This window comes from Oryx dammah, unplaced genomic scaffold, assembly GCF_014754425.2.
Source record: "Oryx dammah isolate SB20612 unplaced genomic scaffold, SCBI_Odam_1.1 HiC_scaffold_17, whole genome shotgun sequence".
Taxonomy (NCBI): Eukaryota; Metazoa; Chordata; class Mammalia; order Artiodactyla; family Bovidae; genus Oryx; species Oryx dammah.
The window spans coordinates 61165813-61187864 of NW_024070201.1; the positions used below are offsets into that span (position 1 = coordinate 61165813).

General features: G+C 37.1%; 1 protein-coding gene across 4 annotated transcripts in view; it reads right to left on the reverse strand.

The window, feature by feature from the left end:
• Nucleotides 1–11241, reverse strand: part of CCDC73 (coiled-coil domain containing 73) — a 150295-nt gene extending 139054 nt beyond the window's left edge. For all 4 annotated transcript variants that reach the window (XM_040258959.1, XM_040258958.1, XM_040258957.1 and 1 more), the window contains exon 1: nt 10965–11241. The gene's annotated coding sequence lies outside the window, so the exon portion shown is untranslated. The remainder of the gene's footprint in view (nt 1–10964) is intronic.
• Between the last annotated feature and the right edge of the window lie 10811 nt (nt 11242–22052).

Consider the following 22052-nt stretch of genomic DNA (forward strand, 5'->3'; position numbering starts at 1 on the left):
ATAAAACAGAGTCTCTACAACAGGAGATAACAGGCTCAGCCAAAAAGGGTGAGGGTGGGGACGGGGGGATGGCTATTATTTCGAAAAGTTCATTTACCAAATTTTGAGACACCCCTGGCTGACAAGCCTTCCTCCTCTACAGGGCTTGCACACCTGACGATAGGCAGCATTCAAAGGAGACTGAGTGTGTTTTCAAGGATTTGACTGGCCAAGAGAAAAGACAAAGGATTGTGACACTGGGAGTTTCCTCACAAAATGTTCTGGTCAGGTTACACTAAAATGAAGGCCATAGTCAATAAGCCCTCACTGTATATCTAAGGGCTTCCCAGGTGGTGCAGTGGTAAAGAACCCACTTGCCAGTGCAAGAGATGCAGGTTTGATCCCTGGGTTGGGAAGATTCCCTGGAGTAGGAAATGGCAACCCATTCCAGTATTTCTGCCTGGAAAATTCCATGTCCATGGAGTTGCAAAGAGTTGGGCATGACTGAGCATAGGTAGCCCATATCTAGAGCTTCCAATCCGCTTTTTTGCTACTCCAATCTTAAATACAGAGCAGAGAGCCAAAGATCAATAGACTTTCAGGGCAAGTGTCTAATTTCAAAGATAAACAAAATCTAACAGTAAAATTTAAAAAGCAATTCAAAGGAAGCAAAGATTAAGCAGAGGGAATTCTTTCAAAAGAAACATAATTAATAGTCTTGTTAAAAGATAAGAGTATATACAGGGGAAAAAAGGAAGATACTAAAGTAAAATTCACAGAAAGAATGGTTCTTTTCAAAATTAAGATAAAGAGATGAAAAATTCAACAGAAGAATTGGAAGGCAAATTGAAGAAATCTTAGAAAAAAGAACAGAAAGTCAAAGAAATATAAAATTGAGGCAAAAAAAGGATAATTCAGAAGGTCCAATTAACTGTACCCCAGAAGTCCAAAATAAGCAAAGGGAGAAAATGGAGGAGAACAAATCAAAAATTTTCAAAATCCATTTTCATAGAACTAAAAACCAGGAGTTCACAAAGAGCTCATTAAGAGCTGGGACCAAGACACAAAACATGGTGAAATAACAAAACGCTGGAAAAAATGGAAAGATCCTATAAGCTTCCAGAAAAGGAAAACACTTTTTTTCCATACAAAGGAAGAAGAATTACATCAGAATTTTTCAGTATCTACAATGAAAGCGAAAATAAAGAAGCTAAGCCTTCAAAATTAAGGGGAAATCATTACAAAATTGGAATTTCACCAGCCACACCAAGTGTCAAGGTAAAAGATCTTTTCTGACATGCAGTGTCTTTCCTGCTTCTTTTCTCAGGTAGCCACTTAAAAGATTTCTCTGAAGACAAAGGTATGGGATCCAGGAAACAGAGACCCTATACAACAGAGAAAGAGGAAAGGAACTCCCGGAATGGTGAAGGGAGATAGCAAGATGACAATTGTACAGCAAACCTAGAAAGCAACCAGTCCAGACTGCAGTTGTAGTAAGCTTGGGTAGAAAGTTCCTCAAAAGGATGAAATTAACAGATTATCAATTGTTTTTTAAGTCATTAACAGGAATTTTATATAAATGAGAAAAGTCTGAAGTTTTCTCAGAATTTTGACAAGAAAGTCTGATGAATATATTAAAAATTAAGGAATGGGGGTAAACAAAACAATGGAATTGAGGAGAATGTTATATAAGAAAGGAAAGTAATCATAGCATACTACAATGGTTCAGCTGTAAAGAGCATTTACACAGTCATAATAATATAACTCTAAATAAGAAAATTATGGAAAGTCATTTAATAATGCCTAATGGGAAAATGAAGTAGTAGTAGTGGTAAGTATATTATTTAGAGCTGTGGAAGTAAATGTATAAAAAATCAGCTGAAACAGTTTATAGTAGTTGCTCTGGAAAGGAGGAAATGGCAAGGGAGATTACTGCTTTTCTGAACAAACCTTATAAAAAATGTTTAATTCTTTCCATTACATGCACACCTAACTTTGATAAAACACTGAATTTTTAAAATTTGGATCCAAAACAACATAACCATCATAGTTAAAACAACACATATAAATACCATCGGAAAAAATATTGAAAGAGAATACATCAAAATGTTATCTGCAGTTGTCTTTCAGTTATCAGGGTACGAATGATGTTTTCCCCTTCGTTCTGCTTTCTATGAAATGTACACTAAATTCTATAATGGAGGAAAAAACTTTATCACGCATGTTTTAAGTTGGTCCAGAATTACTTCAGTTGAGAATGCTTAGAGAGATATAAAATCAATTTAGTTGCAAGTGGCAATTCTTACCATGAAAAAGAATAGAATATACCAGCAATCACCACATGTGAGAAATTTCATAACTTTTGTCTTAATTATATGTAAATGCAAACACATGTTGGAGAAGGCAATGGCAACCCACTCCAGTACTCTTGCCTGGAAAATACCATGGACGGAGGAGCCTAGTAGGCTGCAGTCCATGGGGTCACAAGGAGTCCGTTACGAGCGACTTCACTTTCACTTTTCACTTTCATGCATTGGAGAAGGCAATGGCAACCCACTCCAGTGTTCTTGCCTGGAGAATCCCAGGGACGGGGAAGCCTGGTGGGCTGCCGTCTATGAGGTCACACAGAGTTGGACCCAACTGAAGCGACTTAGCAGCAGCAGCAAACACACACATATATGTGTGCTGGATCATAATGTAAAATGTATTTTTTACTGAGAGTCACAATCCAAAAACAGCTTTCACAGTATAACACAACCAGCTTGATAAAGTGAGAAATACACTAGTTTTGAAGATTTGTGGTAAAATATAGATTTTTAGAATGTACTTTGAAAACAACATATCCACCTTTATAGATTCCTTTAAGAATCCCCAAGAGTTGTGGGTTCAAATTCTGTCTCTTATCACCTGTATGACTTCTCTGGGTCTCAGTTTCCTCATCTATAAACAGGGATACTTATTTCACAGGGTGTGAGGATTAAATGAGGTAGTATATTAAAGTCCTGGCATACAGTAAGGGTTCAACAGCTAATGAAAAAGAAATGAGAATGTTTTTATGCTCAAAACACACCTCTTTGGTCATTTAAAGGAGACATGTAATATTTGAGGTTTCATGCATATTTTACTCTTAACAGATCAAAACATTCTCACATTTCAATACTGCTTTTATTATCCAAAAATGCTTAGGGCTTCCCTACCCTGACAGACAATGTGAAGAGCTAAACTCAAACAATGATTCCATATAGGAAAGCAGTCATTAAAAAATGCTGGCTACATCTTTATTTTTAACATTTGGCACTGTAGTGTTACTAACAAACTCTTGTAAATAGTTCATTTATAAATGTTTATTATAATAAATTTATTGATAGTATTTGTAAATACACATTTATAATATTCACATTATCTATATTTCATTATTAAAATATTTTAAATAAAGTCATAATACTATAAAATGCCTAAAGCATTACCTCAGCATTCACAACATAACTTGATTCAGTATTTTACAAGTATTGCAGTGTTTTTTAAAAAAGAGGTTTTTTTCAGAGCACACAAAATATATCTATATTTTACCACAATTTAAGAGCTCTAAAGGCCTTTCTACCTTTGTAAGTATTTGTTAAAAATTATATTTTAAATACTCTACAGAAGAAAGTAAGTTAGCCTACAATTCTGATAGGGGTCAGAGTAATAACACAGAATGGACAAATTACACTGTCATTCTACTTAAATTATTTAAGTTATTTAATTTGACCTGTAGATAGTCTCTTGTCTTCTCATCACGCCTGACTTTTAAGTGGGAGGTCTTCATTCATGATGATCCTTTAATAGAAGCAAAGCTTTCTCCATTTAACCCATGCTGTTATCAATCATGTACAGGGATAAATGAGCCTGTAAGATTTTGCCAGTATCACAAATGACACTGTGACCTGAGGCCAACATCTTTATTTGCTTCTCCAGTGATTCACTTCAGCAGATATTAACCAATTTTATAATCCATGAAAGGCAAAATTAAAGGACACCATCCATAAAACAGAATAATTCCTATCAGCAACAAAGTGATGTGTGTATTATCTTATAAATTATATGGCCATACAGTTGGTAATGTAATGAAGTAAAGATGGTAATAATCAAATGCCTAGGGCAAACGCTAATATGCATTTAATCACACAGCATGAAGCCATTTGTCACTACAGTTGAATGCATGTGTACATAAAATACATGAGTCACGTCCTTATTGTTATACTATAACAGCATCAATTTCACACTATCATTTCACATAATAACAATTGGTAGTCTTTGACATTAGCTAAAACATTCAGAGTATAAACAAAATCATCAAAAATAGCTTTACAAATATTTAACAAAAATTTTATTTTTCAGTTACTAAAACTTCCAGAATTTTTCCCCCAAAACTCTTTGTTAAAAAGCTGTAAGTTCCAAGTTTCCTTTTTTTCCTTAAATAGCCCATAGTTAGCTTTTCATCATGCTTTTTATTCTTGGAAATACTCTTATGACTTCAACTGAATGCTATATCAATTTTATAAGCATGTCTCCTTCATAAGTAATTTATTAGTATTTGTGTAAAACATGGATGACATGTCAAAAAAGTGAGCCCATATGTAAAAAACTGCATTCATTAATTACACACAAGCTAGTGTGTACAGATTGAAAAAGATTGAGAAAAAATGAACCAAACAGGATTTTAAAATATACAATCACTATTTAAGTATCTAATCTTGGATTGCTGCAAGATTCATTGGAAAATTACCTTAACTCCATCAGGATCATTTGTAACAGTATGATAATCATGACAAACATTTCCTAGAGTGTAGTCCCTCTAAAAGTGAAGAACCAAAGGGTTTTTTATGTTCCACATTGCACAGTGCCAAACTGGAACTGATTAAATTTGCACTCACATTCTATCTTCTATTAGCAATAACTGTGTATTAGCTATTACCTTTTGAGTTGTGAGACTAGTGGCCAATTCTCTTTTTTTTTTTTTCTTTAAAGCATCTAATTACATAGCATATATTTAATAGATAGGACAAAAGTTGAGAGGTACAAGTCATACAACTGAGCAAAGGGCCTGAGTGACCACCCACCTCCTTATACTGCCTTATACAATAATTTACTAAAGTCAGGCACTTAATTTTTGTTGCACTGCATGTTGTGGTGAAAGTGTTTCCTGAAACTGTATGTGCATCTTAAGATATCTTAAAATATATGTGTTTATATCCTAAGACCTCTTAAGGATAACATACGGAAGAATAATTATGTAATGAAGAAAAATGGGAAAAGTGCCCACTATGGATTTTTTAGATTAGACTTCTTATATAGCGATAGCAAAGAATAAGAGGATATAATTAAATACATCTCTCTGTTTAAGAAACTGCAAGTGATACAAATGTGGGTTAATGGTTTTTATCGTCAAAGTCTAGAAAGGTAGATAAAACATTTATTCAAGTGTAAACTCAGACAGATAACACTAGGCATGATATAAAAGACATGATAGATAAAAAAGGATTTCCTAAGGTGCTTCTCTGGTGGCTCAGATGGTAAAGAATTTGCCCGCAATGCAGGAAACCTGGGTTCAGTCCCTGAGTTGGGAAGATCCCCTGAAGAAGGGAATGGCTAGACACTCCAGTATTCTTGCCCTGGAAAATTCCATGGACAAAAGAGCCTGGTGGGCTACAGTCTATGGGGTCCCAAAGAGTTGGACATAACTAACACTTTTAACGTTCATTCTCAAGGGTTCAAAATACACAGTGCCCAAGCCTCATTTATTCACCTATAAAATAAGGATGTTAAGCTAAATTTAAATTATAATTTGACTGTTAATTTGTAAATATCCCGCCTCATTACCCAAATAGTTATAAATACAATAGCAAATTGAAGCAGATGGTATCTAGTGCTGCTTCTAGCTGTAAAACTCTGATTTAATTAACCTTCAGAGAAGAGATTTTAGTCTATTGAGGAATTCAAGAAACAGTTCATGAGACAGACCTGAGTAAAGGGAAATCAAATTTGGCTGAAGGATAGGAGGGTAGTTCTTACTGACACAAATTGATTTGGAAAGTAGGAGGTTGTTCAGTTCAGTTGAGTCACTCAGTTGTGTCCGACTCTTTGCGACCCCATGGACTGCAGCACGCCAGGCCTCCCTATCCATCACCAACTCCCAGAGTTTACTCATACTTGTGTCCATTGAGTCGGTGATGCCATCCAACCATCTCATCCTCTGTCACTCCCTTCTCCTCCCACCTTCAATCTCTCCCAGTTCAGGGTCTTTTCAAATGAGTCAGTTCTTCCCATCAGGTGGCCAAAGTACTGGAGTTTCAGCTTCAGCATCAGTCCTTCCAATGAATATTCAAGACTGATTTCCTTTAAGATGGACTGGTTGGATCTCCTTGCAGTCCAAGGGACTCTCAAGAGTCCTCCAACACCACAGTTCAAAAGCCTCAGTTCTTCAGTCAGCCTCTCCCATCAGGAAGCTTCCATAAGCCTCTTATCCTTCTCCATCAGAGGGCAGACAGAATGAAAACCACAATCACAGAAAACTAACCAATCTGATCACATGGACCACAGCCTTGTCTAACTCAATGAAACCATTAACCATGCTGTGTAGGGCCATTCAAGACGGACAGGTCATGGTGGAGCGTTCTGACAAAACATGGTCCACTGGAGAAGGGAATGGCAAACTACTTCAGTATTTTGCCTTGGGAACCCCATGAACAGTATGAAAAGGCAAAAAAGATAGGACACTGAAAGGAGGTTGTTAACAAGCAGTTTTCATAAAACGAAACATTAAGTGAGATTTAAGGTTATAAGTAATTGAAGCGACTTAGCATGCACGCAATCAAGGAAAAGTAGGGGACAGAAGAGAAGAAATTCAAATATTTTACAGAAAAAAGATCATGTGATTAAATACAAAAAGAGAGGGCAGGCAGGCAGGTCTTGAGGATATTCAAGCCATGTAAAGGAACTTGAACTGATTGACATCATCACACATTCAACTCTCTAACATAGAAGGTCTTTCTCTACTTTTTCTGTTTAAACATATTTAAACAAAAATCAGATCAAATTCCATTTCTTCCATAAAACTTTCTTACAAATCTATTTTTCACCAACTGCTCCTGTACTTGCTGCCCATAAGATTAGTACCTTACTGTGTATACTGCTCTGTTCTTATTGTCTAGTTCACATAATCTTGTATATTATGTCAATTGATAATGCTGCCACAAAAGTTATTTTTCATTAACTGTTTTGTGTTTACAGGTTTCTTAAGCTCCAGTGAGAAATGCACTATGGGAACACCTGGTAAGTATTTCTTCCAATTTTCTATTAATTATGTGTAGTTACCAAAACACCGAGCTTCTTACAGAAAATTTTTACACTATTATGAGTAAAATATTCTCTATTTACAGTAAAAAAAACTTTGCCAAATTTCTTCTTGATTTAAGAAAAGGAGTAGGGATTTCATATACAAATCCTGTAAAGTCAGAAATACTTAAATACTCAAAATGAATGGTCTGAGATGTGTGAAAGAGAGAACTGGAAATTCTCTCCCTAACAATTATTATGGAACCAAACATGAAATAAACTATTACAGGTACCATAAATTCAACTAATCTAAAACAACTTTGGATCAAGTACATAAGCACTGATTTTGTTCAGCTTATAAATAAAATGTAGGAAAATCCTTTACACATTTCTTAAACACTTAACCTTTAACTAAACTCCAAATGTTCCCAAATATGAAACAAAAATTGCCAAAATGTCTTCACGTGGCTCAGTCTAACACACCTGGAAATTTACTGCTTACTGAATTTAAACTGAAAATAAAAGTTTTTGTTTATATGAAATTTACCAGTGCCAGAGAATTTCATAAAGACTTTTCTTATTAACAGAAAGTTTCCATGGGTAAGAAGAAAACTAAGAAGCTGAAAGGCTTTCTGACATATTTTCTGCCATGTCAATACCAGCAAATAGGATAAATGAGTTATAAAAATTAGGTGAATAATTTACAACAAAAATTTTCACCTGGAATGCATACATTACAACAAAAACATTCTGGCCCTAATTATCAACATGATCATTTCCCAAAATGTATTCTAATGGTCACAAGATAAACCTCTAAAAATAGGTTCCATGGTCAAATAAATCTAGGAAACACTGAATACTAACTCATCTTAGAAATGAATAGTACCACTAATATAGGTAGAATTGGTTTAACTTTAACCTAAATACCCAAAGTTTATCTTGATCAGGAAACACTTTTTTGATTATTCATAACGTTAATTAATATTCTGGGGAATATGTTCCAAAGAATGTATTTTGGGGAATTCCATCAATAAAAATTTTCCTATTCTTACTTTGCCTGAATTATTATCAAAAATAATTTCCCTGCAAGAAACACTGTGTTCATTCAACTATTCAGTTCAATTCAGTCACTCAAGTCATGTCTGACTCTTTGCGACCTCATGGATTACAGCACACCAGGTTTCCCTGTCCATCAACAACTCCAGGAGCTTACTCAAACTCAGATCCATCGAGTTGGTGATGCCATCCAACCATCTCATCCTCTCATCAATCAACTATTACCAAGACTAACAGAAGAATAAATATCAACAGATATTTATCATTTTTAAAAAACACTAGAAAAAATAAAATAGAAAATATAAAGTAAGTATTTCCTCATGTGTATTTTAGTATTTTATTTCAGGTGTAAGTACTGGGTTGGCCAAAAATGAGTTTGCATTTTTCCATAACATCTTACAGAAAAACTCAAACTTTTTGGCCAACTCATTATATGTTTATATTGACCCGCACATAAAATGTATTTTCCAATGTGGAATATTCCAGAAAAGTTGGGTTAAACAGGTTTCTTTACTGCAGGATTTTTGAGAACCTTTATTGAAATTTCCAAGAGCATTTCTGGTTACAGAAACCTTTTTTTTCCTGAAGCATCTCCAAGGACTAGTGCTCCTTGGAACACAATTTAGGAAATACTGACTTTTGGAAACCATGCACCTCCAACCATTTTGAGGCACATTATACAAAATCAATGTTCAGGGACCTCCCTGGCAGTCAAGTAGCTAAGATTTCACCTTACAATGCAAGGAGTGTGGGTTTGATCCTTTTGGGGAGCTAAGATCCCACATGCCCTCACGGCCAAAAAGCCAAAACAAAACAGAAGCAATATTGTAACAACTTCAAGACAAAACATAAAACAGAAGCAATATTGTAACAAATTCAATAAAGACTTTTAAAATGATCCACACAAAAAGCAAAACAAAAAACTAAAAAACAGTGTTCAGTTCTCACCTCTCTCAGAATATCCACAGATTTCTCATTTTAATTGCTGGTTCTTCACCACTTGGTCAAACTTCCAGTAACTTTAATTTGATTAGCAAGAAGTTGTAATTAAGCACCTGTATTCCAATTCTGGCTCTATGACTTATTGGTTGTGTAGTTTATCAGCCTTGTAGTTTAGGCCTTGCATTATTATTTAATCTCTTTCCCACATCTTCCTCAGATGATAAAAGAATAAAGGGAACAGTTATGTCGGAAGGTTTGGGATTTGTTGTTTAGGATTAATGAGATAATATGCCTATTTAGTCCAGTGGCTGGCATTCAGCATGACAGATACCTACTACAATCAGAATAGCACTATGATAGCAGGAGTTATGAAATTCAGTCAAAACTTAAGAAACTATTAAAAAACACTATGCTGCCACCTAGTGGCACTCTGATATAAAAATTAATGTTAGTTCCTGATAATATGGTATGAAGCAGTATAAAAATTAAAATATTCTCTCAAGTTATATTAGCACACTTCATAAATCAAGTAGAGAAATATAACTTTGAAAAATTCACTAACTACCCCAAACCAACCCTGAAACCAGGTAGGATTATCATAAACAGTCAAATTGGCTAAAGAAATAACAGCAAAGAGAACTGTGAAGGCCTGCAGAATAAATTCCACCCACATAGTATTTGCTGATTTTCAGGTTGGAATATTTCAGCAATGGTTTTCCATTCAAGGTGCAAAACAAAAACAGCCACAGACATTTATAACCAATGAAAAATAGCAAATAATCAAAAATAAAGAATTTCATTAATCTAAGGGGAAGAGCCTCAGTGGAATCTTCACACTTTTTTAAGATCATTACAAATCTTTCTGGAGTTAAGAGTATAACAAAGAAACATATAATAATAAGTATATGGGTTTGGTTCAATATGAATTTATTAAGTAACTTCTACATACAAAACCGAATGCTTTACAGAACAGATGGGGAATCTTCGCTCTTTCCTTCTAAATGAATTGCACTGGTTTTGTTTGTTTGTTTGTTCTTCCTGGCCCTAGCTTGTGCCATGCAGGATCTTAGTTCCTCAACCAGGGGTGGAACCCTTGCCCGCTACAGTGGAAGCCTGGAGTCTTAATCACTTGGACAGCCAAGGAAGTCCCCTAAATGAACTAATTATAAAGGTCCCCATAAACGCTTTGAGAGACATCACTGTCCAAACGTAAAGCTAAGAGGAAGATTAAGACAATAACATGAGTTATTTAAACCCCAACTCAGCATCATCAAGATTAGGTCAGCCATTTCCTCAGGGAGACTCCATTTCAGTCAGCTTGTGCAAAGCACTTCAGAATAAAATTACCCTAAGAATAAAGAAAACCGGAGAAATTTTCCTCAAGAATGTACGCACTTCAGTAACTGCTCACAGCCCTAGAAGAATTTTTGCACGATACTTCAAATATTCTGCAAAGTAACATCCACCAAAGAAAATTGAGGCTCATCATAGTCTGAAATGATACTCTCTTTGAGCATCAAACTCCTAAATTTTTCTCAAGAGTGACCAGCATGATTACAGATTCTAAAATGCAAACGAGATGTTTACAAGCAAAACAACCCTAAAGCACGCGTATAGGATGGATGCGGCTACCCTTCCCGATAACGCACACACAAGACCCACGTACTAACCTGCAGCCTCCACAACGTTTTCAGGAAAAGCCACGAGAAGCCCAAAGAGAGAGAGAGGTCCAACAGTGCGGGACCCTCCCAGGTCCGGCGGGTGGAAGATTCTAGACGCCACAACGCAAAAATCAGAGGACCTGGGGGCAAGTCAAATACCCTGAGCAGCCAGAGATGCAGGTCAAACTCTTAAATGGACCTTAGACGAAAAGAATCGGGACTGCCTCGAAACAGTCACCCGCGAGCTATTGACCGCTCCCAGTTACCTCAGGCGAAGGCCTGTATCGCCCCGCCGCCCCCATGCTTCCGGTTCGCCTTAGAGTACTTCCGGTTTTCATTCCTCTGGATCCCTAGTTGAGCCTGGGTGGAGAACCTTGAGCACCTGGGGCAATACGGTTGTTTTTTTTGTTTGGTTGTTTTTAAGATAAAGCTCCTGGAAACTTATCTCTGGATGTTCCATGTTTTTCTTTGTTCCCTCTAAGTATTGGTTTACATATCCATGTTTTAAAAAAAAAAAATTCTTGGGATCCTGTTTGTGTTTGTGAGAGTGAACGGGTTCACAGCTGACAAGCATCCAACAGAGTCAGCTTACAAGGAGATTGACGAGTGGCAGCCGTGTGCGTGATGGTGCATCATCTCAAGTTTTCAGTCTGAAACCTCCTGAGAAAAGAAAAAAAATCTTTTAAAGTATAAAGTGAAACCTAATAGGAGCAATAGGAACTGCGAATGCGGACAGGAGAAAGAGGCACCCCTCACTGATCTTTATATACTTTTTATGTTTGAATCAGGTGAAAGTATTATCCATGCAAAAAATTAAATGTTTTTAAGTGAAATAATAAAGAGATAATCACAACACCTATTCCAGCACCTAACTAATATAGAATACAATATATTTTAGGCCTCCTATCTATAGTTTTTGCTCTGTTATCAAAATCTGAAAGAAATGGTTCCTGTCCTCAAATTTTTAACCATATTTGCAGGTAAAGGTCTATCTGGAACTCTCTTTTAACTCTCTCTCACTTCCTTCAGGTCTTTGCCCAAATGTCACCATTTTAGGGACACCTTGCTTGACTACCCTAAATAAAACAATAACACCCATACATGTAGCCTACTACCCCTTTCCCTTGTTTTTTTTTTTTTTTTTTAAATGTAAACGGTGCCCCTGAAATGAAAGTTTGTAATAGACTGCACTATTGGCTTCCCTACACAAGGTCTTGAGTTTCTTTGTTTTGTTGGTGGACCTGCAGGGCTAGCTTGTGGGATCTTAGTCCCCCCATCAGGGGCACAGCAGTGAAAGCAGAGTCCTAAGCATCGGACTGCTGGGAATTCTGCAACCCGCCTCTTGCTTTATACCCTGTAACACAATCACCAGCTAACATGGTATATTTGTCTATCGTCTATATCCTGAAACATAAGCTCCATGTAGGCAGAAACTACTTTTACTTTTCAAAAAATTTTTAGACTAAAGTATAGTTGACCTATGATATTATATGTTACAGGTGTATAACAGTGATTCACAATTTTTAAAGGTTATACTCCATTTATGAAAATCAAAGTGTTAATCTCTCAGCCGTGTCCGAATCTTTGTGACCCCCATGGACCGTAGCCTGATAGGCTCCTCTGTTTATAGAGCTCTCCAGACAAGAATACTGGAGTGGATAGCCATTCCCTTCTCCAGGGAATCTTCCCAACCCAGGGATCAAACCCAGGTCTCCCCGTTTGCAGGGGGATTCTTTACCAGCTGAGCCACAAGGGATCTCCTTATAATTCAATGCAAATTTCTCAATGGTTGGTAAATATAAAATTTTAACTTGTCCCTAGAAGAAATATTTAAAATAACTTTTGGAAAATTTTTTACCACTTCTGCTTTTCTCAAATATTCTCTATAAACATCTGATTCAATGGGAAACAGCTGGTTTCAACTGAAGTGCCTATTTTAAAACAAGAGTAGTTAATTGATTAAAGCATTGTTATGTTAACAAGTAACAATTCAGTTCAGTTCAGTTCAGTCGACTCTTTGCGACCCCATGAATTGCAGCACGCCAGTCCTCCCTGTCTATCACCAACTCCTGGAGTTCACTCAAACTCACGTCCATGGAGTCAGTGATGCCATCCAGCCATCTCATCCTCTATTGTCCCCTTCTCCTCCTGCCCTCAGTCCCTCCCAGCATCAGAGTCTTTTCCAAAGAGTCAGCTCTTCGCATGACGTGGCCAAAGTACTGGAGTTTCAGCTTTAGCATCATTCCTTCCAAAGAACACCCAGGGCTGATCTCCTTCAGAATGGACTGGTTGGATCTCCTTGCAGTCCAAGGGACTCTCAAGAGTCTTCTCCAGCACCACAGTTCAAAAGCATCAATTCTTCAGTGCTCAGCTTTCTTTATAGTCCAACTCTCACATCCATACATGACCACTGGAAAAACCATAGCCTTGACTAGACAGACCTTTGTTGGCAAAGTAGTCTCTGCTTTTGAATATGCTACCTAGGTTGGTCATAACTTTCCTTCCAAGGAGTAAGCGTCTTTTAATTTCATGGCTGCAATCACCATCTGCAGTGATTTTGGAGCTAGAATTAGGCAAATCCTTTGACCTAGTAATCCCAGTTTTGAGATAACATTCCAAGGAGAATAATCACATGGAGACAGGAGAAGGAAGAATAACAATTGTACAGAGGTGTTCATAGCAATGCTATTTATAGTAATGAAAACGTTGAAATAATCATTCTGAAATGTCAAATATTTAGAAAACTACATAGTATATTAATATATTCAAACTTTTAAAAAATAAGTATACTGTTTCAAAGCATAAAAATATAAGTCATCTCAAAGAACACAGCAACAGGTATGCTGATTAAAACTATAACTTTGAATTCTGCGAAGGATCAGAGAAAACTTTAGCACAATATAACATCAATTAAATTTATGGAATTAAAATTTTTTTCTTTAATATTTAACAAGACCTGGTAAATTCTAACACCTTATTCTTTTATGTTATAACTATGTAGACTTGCCTTAAGCAATAATTGAAATTTTCTTTTCTTTTATATATAGCAAGAGAACCCATGAGATGACCATTCCTGTAGTCCCTCAAAGAATTGCAAGTCAAAATAAACTTAAGACTTTTTTTTTAACTTTCTTTAATTTTTTAATTAAACTTTTTATTTTGTATTGGAGTATGGCCATCTAACAATGTTGTGATAGTTTCAGATGGACAGCAAAGGGATTTATCCATATACATGTACTCATTCTCCCCCAGACACCCCTCCCATCCAGGCTGCCACATAACATTGAGCAGGGTTCCCTGTGTTATACAGTAGGTCCTTGTTGGTTACCATTTTAAATATAGCATTGTGGACTTGTCCATCCCAAACTCCCTAAATATCCCTTCCCCTCATCCTTCCCCCCAGGCAATCATAAATTCATTCTCTAAATCTGTGAGTCTGTTTCTGTTTTATAAACAAGTTCACTTGTATCATGTCTTTTTAGATTCCAAATACAAGGATTCATACAATGTTTTTGCTTCTCTGACTTACTTCCCTCAGTGTGACAATCTCTAGGTCTAATCCATGTTGCTGTGAATGACATTATTTCATTCTTTCTGATGGTTGAGTAATATTCCATTATATATATCTATCACATCTTCTTGAGATTTTTTAAATTCCTATTATATTAGCAAATTTTTGGTAGTGTTTGACAGAGCCATGCAGCATGTGGGATCTTAGTTCCCTGGCCAGGGATCAAACCCAGGCCCCCAGCAGTGGAAGCACAGAGTCTTAACCACTGGACCTCCAGGGAAGTCTCTATATTAGCAATTTTTGTGGTTGAATTGTAAGAACTGATGTCAGTGAAGTATATGACTTAATTGGTCATTCATATCTTTGATACCTTTATAAACAGCATGCCCTTTTTGGAAAGCAATATGGTAATACACAGAAAAGCTATGAAAATAATTTTTTTTCTCTCACTCGAGAATTTATAGTAAAGAAAAAACGTGCGGGAAAAATAGGCATGCAATGCTATTTATTGCAGCATTATCTGTAAAAGTATGAAATTGAAAATAATCTGAAACCCATGAACAGTATGAAAAGGCAAAATGATAGGATACTGAAAGAGGAACTCCCCAGATCAGTAGGTGCCCAATATGCTACTAGAGATCAGTGGAGAAAGAACTCCAGAAAGAATGAAGGAATGGAGCCAAAGCAAAAATAATACCCAGTTGTGGATGTGACTGATGATAGAAGCAAGGTCCAATGCTATAAAGAGCAATATTGCATAGGAACCTGGAATGTCAGGTCCATGAATCAAGCAAGGCAAATTGGAAGTGGTCAAACAGGAGATGACCAGAGTGAATGTCAACATTCTAGGAATCAGCGAACTAAAATGGACTGGAATGGGTGAATTTAACTAAGATGACAATTATACCTACTACTGCAGGCAGGAATCCCTTACAAGAAATGGAATAGCCATCACGGTCAACAAAAGAGTTCGAAATGCAGTCCTTGGATGCAATCTCAAAAACGACAGAATGATCTCTGTTCGTTTCCAAGGCAAACCATTCAATATCACAGTAATCCAACTCTATGCCCCAATCAGTAACGCTGAAGAAGCTGAAGTTGAACGGGTCTATGAAGGCCTACAAGGCCTTTTAGAACTCACACCCAAAAAAGATACCCTTTTCATTATAGGGGACTGGAAAGCAAAAGTCAAGAAACACCTAGAGTAACAGGCAAACTTGGCCTTGGAATACTGAATGAAGCAGGGCAAAGACTAAGAGTTTTGCCAAGAACATGCACTGGTCATAGCAAATACTCTCTTCCAACAACACAAGAGAAGATTCTACACATGGACATCACCAGATGGTCAACACTGAAATCAGATTGATTATATTCTTTGCAGCCAAAGATGGAGAAGCTCTATACAGTCAACAAAAACAAGACCAGGAGCTGACTGTGGCTCAGATCATGAACTCCTTATTGCCAAATTCAGATTTAAATTGAAGAAAGTAGGGAAAACCACTAGACCATTCAGGTATGACCTAAATCAAATCCCTTATGATTATACAGTGGAAGTGAGAAATAGATTTAAGGAACTAGATCTGATAGAGTGCCTGATGAATTATGGACAGAGGTTTGTGACATTGTATAGGAGACAGGGATCAAGATCATCCCCATGGAAAAGAAATGCAAAAAATCAAAATGGCTGTCTGGGGAGGCCTTACAAATAGCTGTGAAAAGAAGAGAAGCAAAAAGCAAAGGAGAAAAGGAAAGATATAAGCATCTGAATGCAGAGTTCCAAAGAATAGCAAGAAGAGATAAGAAAGCCTTCTTCAGCGATCAATGCAAAGAAACAGAGGCAAACAACAGAATGGGAAAGACTAGAGATCTCTTCAAGAAAATTAGAGATACCAAGGGAACACTTCATGCAAAGATGGGCTCAATAAAGGACAGAAATGGTATGGACCTAACAGAAGCAGAAGATATTAAGAAGAGGTGGCAAGAATACACAGAAGAACTGTACAAAAAAGATCTTTACAACCCAGATCATCATGATGGTATGATCACTCACCTAGAACCAGACATCCTGGAATGTGAAGTCAAGTGGGCCTTAGAAAGCATCACTACGAACAAAGCTAGTGGAGGTGATGGAATTCCAGTGGAGCTATTTCAAATCCTGAAAGATGATGCTGTGAAAGGGCTGCACTCAATATGCCAGCAAATTTGGAAAACTCAGCAGTGGCCACAGGACTGGAAAAGGTGAGTTTTCATTCCAATCCCAAAGAAAGGCAATGCCAAAGATTGCTCAAACTACCACACAATTGCACTCATCTCACATGCTAGTAAAGTAATGCTTAAAATTCTCCAAGCCAGCCTTCAGCAACACGTGTAGACCTCCTGATGTTCAAGTTGGTTTTAGAAAAGGCAGAGGAACCAGAGATCAAATTGCCAACATCTGCTGGATCGTGGAAAAAGCAAGAGAGTTCCAGAAAAACATCTATTTCTGCTTTATTGACTATGCCAAAGCCTTTGACTGTGTGGATCACAATAAAATGTGGAAAATTCTGAAAGAGATGGGAACACCAGACCACCTGACCTGCCTGTTGAGAAACCTATATGCAGGTCAGGAAGCAACAGTTAGAACTGGACATGGAACAGCAGACTGGTTCCAAATAGGAAAAAGAGTACATCAAGGCTGTATATTGTCACCCTGCTTATTTAACTTATATGCAGAGTACATCTTGAGAAACGCTCGGCTGGAAGAAGCACAAGGTGGAATCAAGATTGCCGGGAGAAATATCAGTCACCTCAGATAATCAGAAATATCAGTCACCTCAGATAAGCAGATGGCACCACCCTTATGGCAGAAAGTGAAGAGGAACTAAAAAGCCTCTTGATGAAAGTGAAAGAGGAGAGTGAAGAAGTTGGCTTAAAGCTCAACATTCAGAAAACGAAGATCATGGCATCTTGTCCCATCAGTTCATGGGAAATAGATGGGGAAACAGTGTCAGACTTTATTTTTTGGGGCTCCAAAATCACTGCAGATGGTAACTGCAGCCATGAAATTAAAAGACGCTTACTCCTTGGAAGAAAAGTTATGACCAACCTAGACAGTATATTGAAAAGCAGAGACATTACTTTGCCAACAAAGGTCCATCTAGTCAAGGCTATGGTTTTTCCTGTGGTCACATATGGATGTGAGAGTTGGACTATAAAGAAAGCTGAGCACTGAAGAATTGATGCTTTTGAACTGTGGTGTTGGAGAAGACTCTTGAGAGTCCCTTGGACTGCAAAGAGATCCAACCAGTCTATTCTGAAGGAGATCAGCCCTGGGATTTCTTTGGAAGGAATGATGCTAAAGCTGAAACTCCAGTACTTTGGCCACCTCATGCGAAGAGTTGACTCATTGGAAAAGACTTTGATGCTGGGAGGGATTGGGGGCAGGAGGAGAAGAGGACGACAGAGGATGAGATGGCTGGATGGCATCACCGACTCAATGGACTTGAGTTTGAGTGAACTCCGGGAGTTGGTGATGGACAGGGAGGCCTGGCTTGCTGCAATTCGTGCGGTCGCTAAGAGTCGGACACGACTGAGCGACTGAACTGAACTGAACTGAAACTGATATTTTGAAGATTACACACAAAAAAATAAGGACATTGTGAGGGAAAAAAACCCTTTCTATTATAATCATAACATTTTTATTGTATATAACTATTTACCATGGTAGTGGTGGTTTAGGCACTAAGTTATATCCAACTCTTGTGACCCATGGACTGTAGCCTGCCAGGCTCCTCTGTCCATGGGATTCTCCAGATAAGAATACTGGAGTGGGTTGCCATTTCCTTCTCCAGGGGAGCTTCCCAACCCACAGATCAAACCCGGGTCTCCTGCATTGCAGGCAGACGCTTTAACCTCTGAGCCACCAGGGAAGCCCCCTCTCCCTCCCCAGTACCTTGCCACAACTCCAAGTTCCCTTAGCTCTTACATATGCTGTTCTTTATACTTTAACTATTATCCTACCTGCTGAAAATCACCTTCTCATTCTTTAAATTCCTGCTCACAAGTTGCCCCTTCGAAATTTCATCAACTCTTTATTCTTACCTAAGCAGAATTAATCATTCCCTCCTTTGTATATCACTGGATTCTACATATGTTTATTGTAGTGTTTCTCACACTGTAGTGCAATTATTTGCACTTTCTCCAGAAAGACTGTGAATTCTTTCAGGACAGGGACTCTGGTCATACTTACATTTAAATCTCCAAAGGCTAGCACAGTGGATGGCCCATATCTAGTGGTTAAGAGCAGATGGCTTGATACAAATTCTGACTCTGTCATTTACTAGGTGATGACCATGGGCATGGCATTCAATCTCTTTGTGCCACAACATCCACATCAGTAAATGGGAATAATAGTAGTATCCAACTATAAGATATAAATACGATAGGTAAGGTACATAAAGAGCCCAGTACCATGCCAGGCAGGTAGTGAGCACTCATACTTGATAACTGTTATTATTATTATGCCTGTTATTTATAAGAACTCAATAAGTATTAAATGATTAAGTGAATCAATGAATGAGTGAGATAAATGTTAAGTGGCTATCAGGCATTTAAATCCAAGCCCAGTTGATGGGAAATTCTTCTTTCTTCTGCACTCTCTCTTTTTTCCCCTTTTAGCTCTCTGTCCTCATTTCATCCTCTCAATCTGATGTAACTTTACATATGCTTTTGAATGTGGTGCTGGAGAACACTTTTGAGAGATTCTTAGACTGCAAGGAGATCAAACCAGTCCATCCTAAAGGAAATTAACCCTGAATATTCCTTGGAAGGACTGATGCTGAAACTGAAACTCCAGTACTTTGGCCACCTGATGCAAAGAGCTGACTCACTGGAAAAGACCCTGCTGCTGGGAAAGACCGAAGGCAGGAGGATAAGGGGGTGACAGAGGATGAGAAGGTTGGATGGCATCATCAATTCAATGGACATGAGTTTGAGCAAACTCCAGGAGATGGTGAAGGACAGGAAAGCCTGGCATGCTGCAGTCTACGGGGTTGCAAAGGGTCAGATGTAACTTAGCCACTGCAAAACAACCATTTTACATATATGCAAAGTAAGAAGTTTCCTCACTACAGAATGTTCATTTATGAATCAACTATAGATCTTTATTATAATGTAGAATCACTTTTACACTTGGCGCCGATTAAGGCTTCAAAATGTCTTAATCCAACCTTAACCATAATTGCCAGAGTGAGAGTGTGTCATTTTTAAGTGGTGTCTAAAGGGAGTAAGCATATTTACATGTCTCCCAAACTCGGTTCTCTACAATCACAGTTTTCATATGCTATATGAATAGGCCTGGAGCTACTTAGAGTTTGTCATGAATAAGCACAGTGACTCCCTAGGAGAATAATAGGAGATAATACGTACATTGAAGAAAAATGTTATATGCACAAAGTAAATGAACAGGTTCTATAGCTTATAGAAATGCTGTAGTGAAAACAAGTGCTTATAACTTGTTAGTCACAGCACTTACCACATTTCATCACAGTTACTTGTTTCCATGTTTGTGGGCAGAGATTGTATCTTACTCATCTTTGTATCTGCAGCCTCAGCACAGTGTTCGGCACATGATAGACATTTAATATATATTTATGAATATATATTTAAATTTAAAGTAAAAATTGCACATGACAAAAAATTTCATGTTGCCATAAATTGTAGTCAAAAATCTCTCTAAAATTCTGTACCTGTTGGGTTTTCACTCTGGCATTTCACTTTGACATATATAACAATGTAACGTATCAATTAACTATTGAATTTTAGATGAAAATATCAGGACAACATATTAATCAACTACAAAACATTTACTATATGTACTACGTACACTATGGGAGAGGTTTCATTGCGAGCTTATAATTTGGTGGGAGGTTTTTTGGACTTATGATTAGTTGACTTCATTTAACCTTATGTGGTGTATATATACTACATAGGAGAACAAATCAAAACTTCCTTGGGAATTCCCTGTTGGTCTAGTGGTTAGGACTCTGCACTTTCACTGCCAAGAGCCCGGGTTCAATCCCTGGTTGGGGAACTAGGGAAAGTAAGATCTCACAAGATGCTTGCCCTGCCCCCCAAAATACCTCATATCATAAAATTTGCATTAAACATATTCTTCCTAAGACTTTTTTCTCCCTAATATACTGAGTTTTTCTTTTAACTTCCAATCCAAATCTTAATGAAAAGGAATGAGACAAACCCAGCAAGTTTATGAAATTTATCTCACTTGCCCCCTCAACCAGATACTCTTTCTGACCCCTTTACTTATATTATGCCATTGCTGTAGCATTATTCTCCTAGTTAATCAAGATAAAGACTTCACAGTAACAGTATTCCTGTCTTTTCCTTTCTCTTATTCCTTTCCTCCAAGTTTTAGGACTTATGATGGACTTTGCCTAGGGCTTCAAATGCTGGATATTACCCTGTTCAACAGGCCAAATATTTTCCTGGAAATAGTGTGAATGCGCTGCTCTGAATCTTCAACACTCTCTTTCTTCTTCTTTCTTTTTTTACTAGATTAAAAATTTAGTCTATAACCTCGAAACAAAGATTTACTTAAGCCCTGTCTATAGAGTTTTGATCAATGACGCTGGGATATTCCTCACTGAGTAATAACATTGAAACAAAATAGAGACTCACTTATGCTGGAGTATATAAGGGAATGTTCAACAACCACTCCCTTCTTCCTCCAAAATTAGTTGTAGAACACAGATTAAAACACCCACCTGTCTGGCTGAAACTGTGAGATAAAGAAAAGGATGCAAAGAGAAATTCACCTGGAAGACAGTGATTTTATCCTTGTAGTCCTTCATTTACTAACTCAAACATACTGAATTTTATATCTCAGAGAAAGCATTTCATCATTCAACCCGAGCAGCAAACCTTTCCCAATACTCTGTCTCAAACTTAAAGTGATAAAGAAGGCAATAACCCAGATAATTAATTCAATTTCCTCTCTGATTCTCTTTAATAGCTAATACAGACATATATTTAACATCTTATTTTGTTCTGTTCATGTTAATGCTATTTAAAATTTTGTATGCTGTTCATAAATTTGTAATACAATTTATATATCTAAAGTCTGCTTACAAACTTTTAAGGACACAGACTTCTTTCATTTCAATCACAGTAAATCCCACTGACATTAATAAGAATTCAACATAAATAGGGAAAAGATGAAAGAGCTCTTAAAACTTATACTGCTATAAAATATACTAAAATGCTTGTTGGACTCCTTTATTCACAGAGTTCAGTAACTACAAAACTGTATCTGAAATGTGGATCTAAGTTAAATAAAGATATAAAACACAAGGCTAAATTGAGGTAATTTTCTGAAGATCATATTTATCTAATAAATTCATATTCGAACCAAACGTGACTTGAAACATCCCTATTAAGTCAGTTAAAAGCAATTTCAAGCAAGATCAAGTAAGAGAGACCTGGGCCAGTCCTGGGAAAAACTATGGTATTATTTTTTAAAATTATTTTCTACATCATTTTGCCTTTCCCCTGTCTCTTAGCCAGCCCTCTTAGCCAGCAGAGCTCCTCTG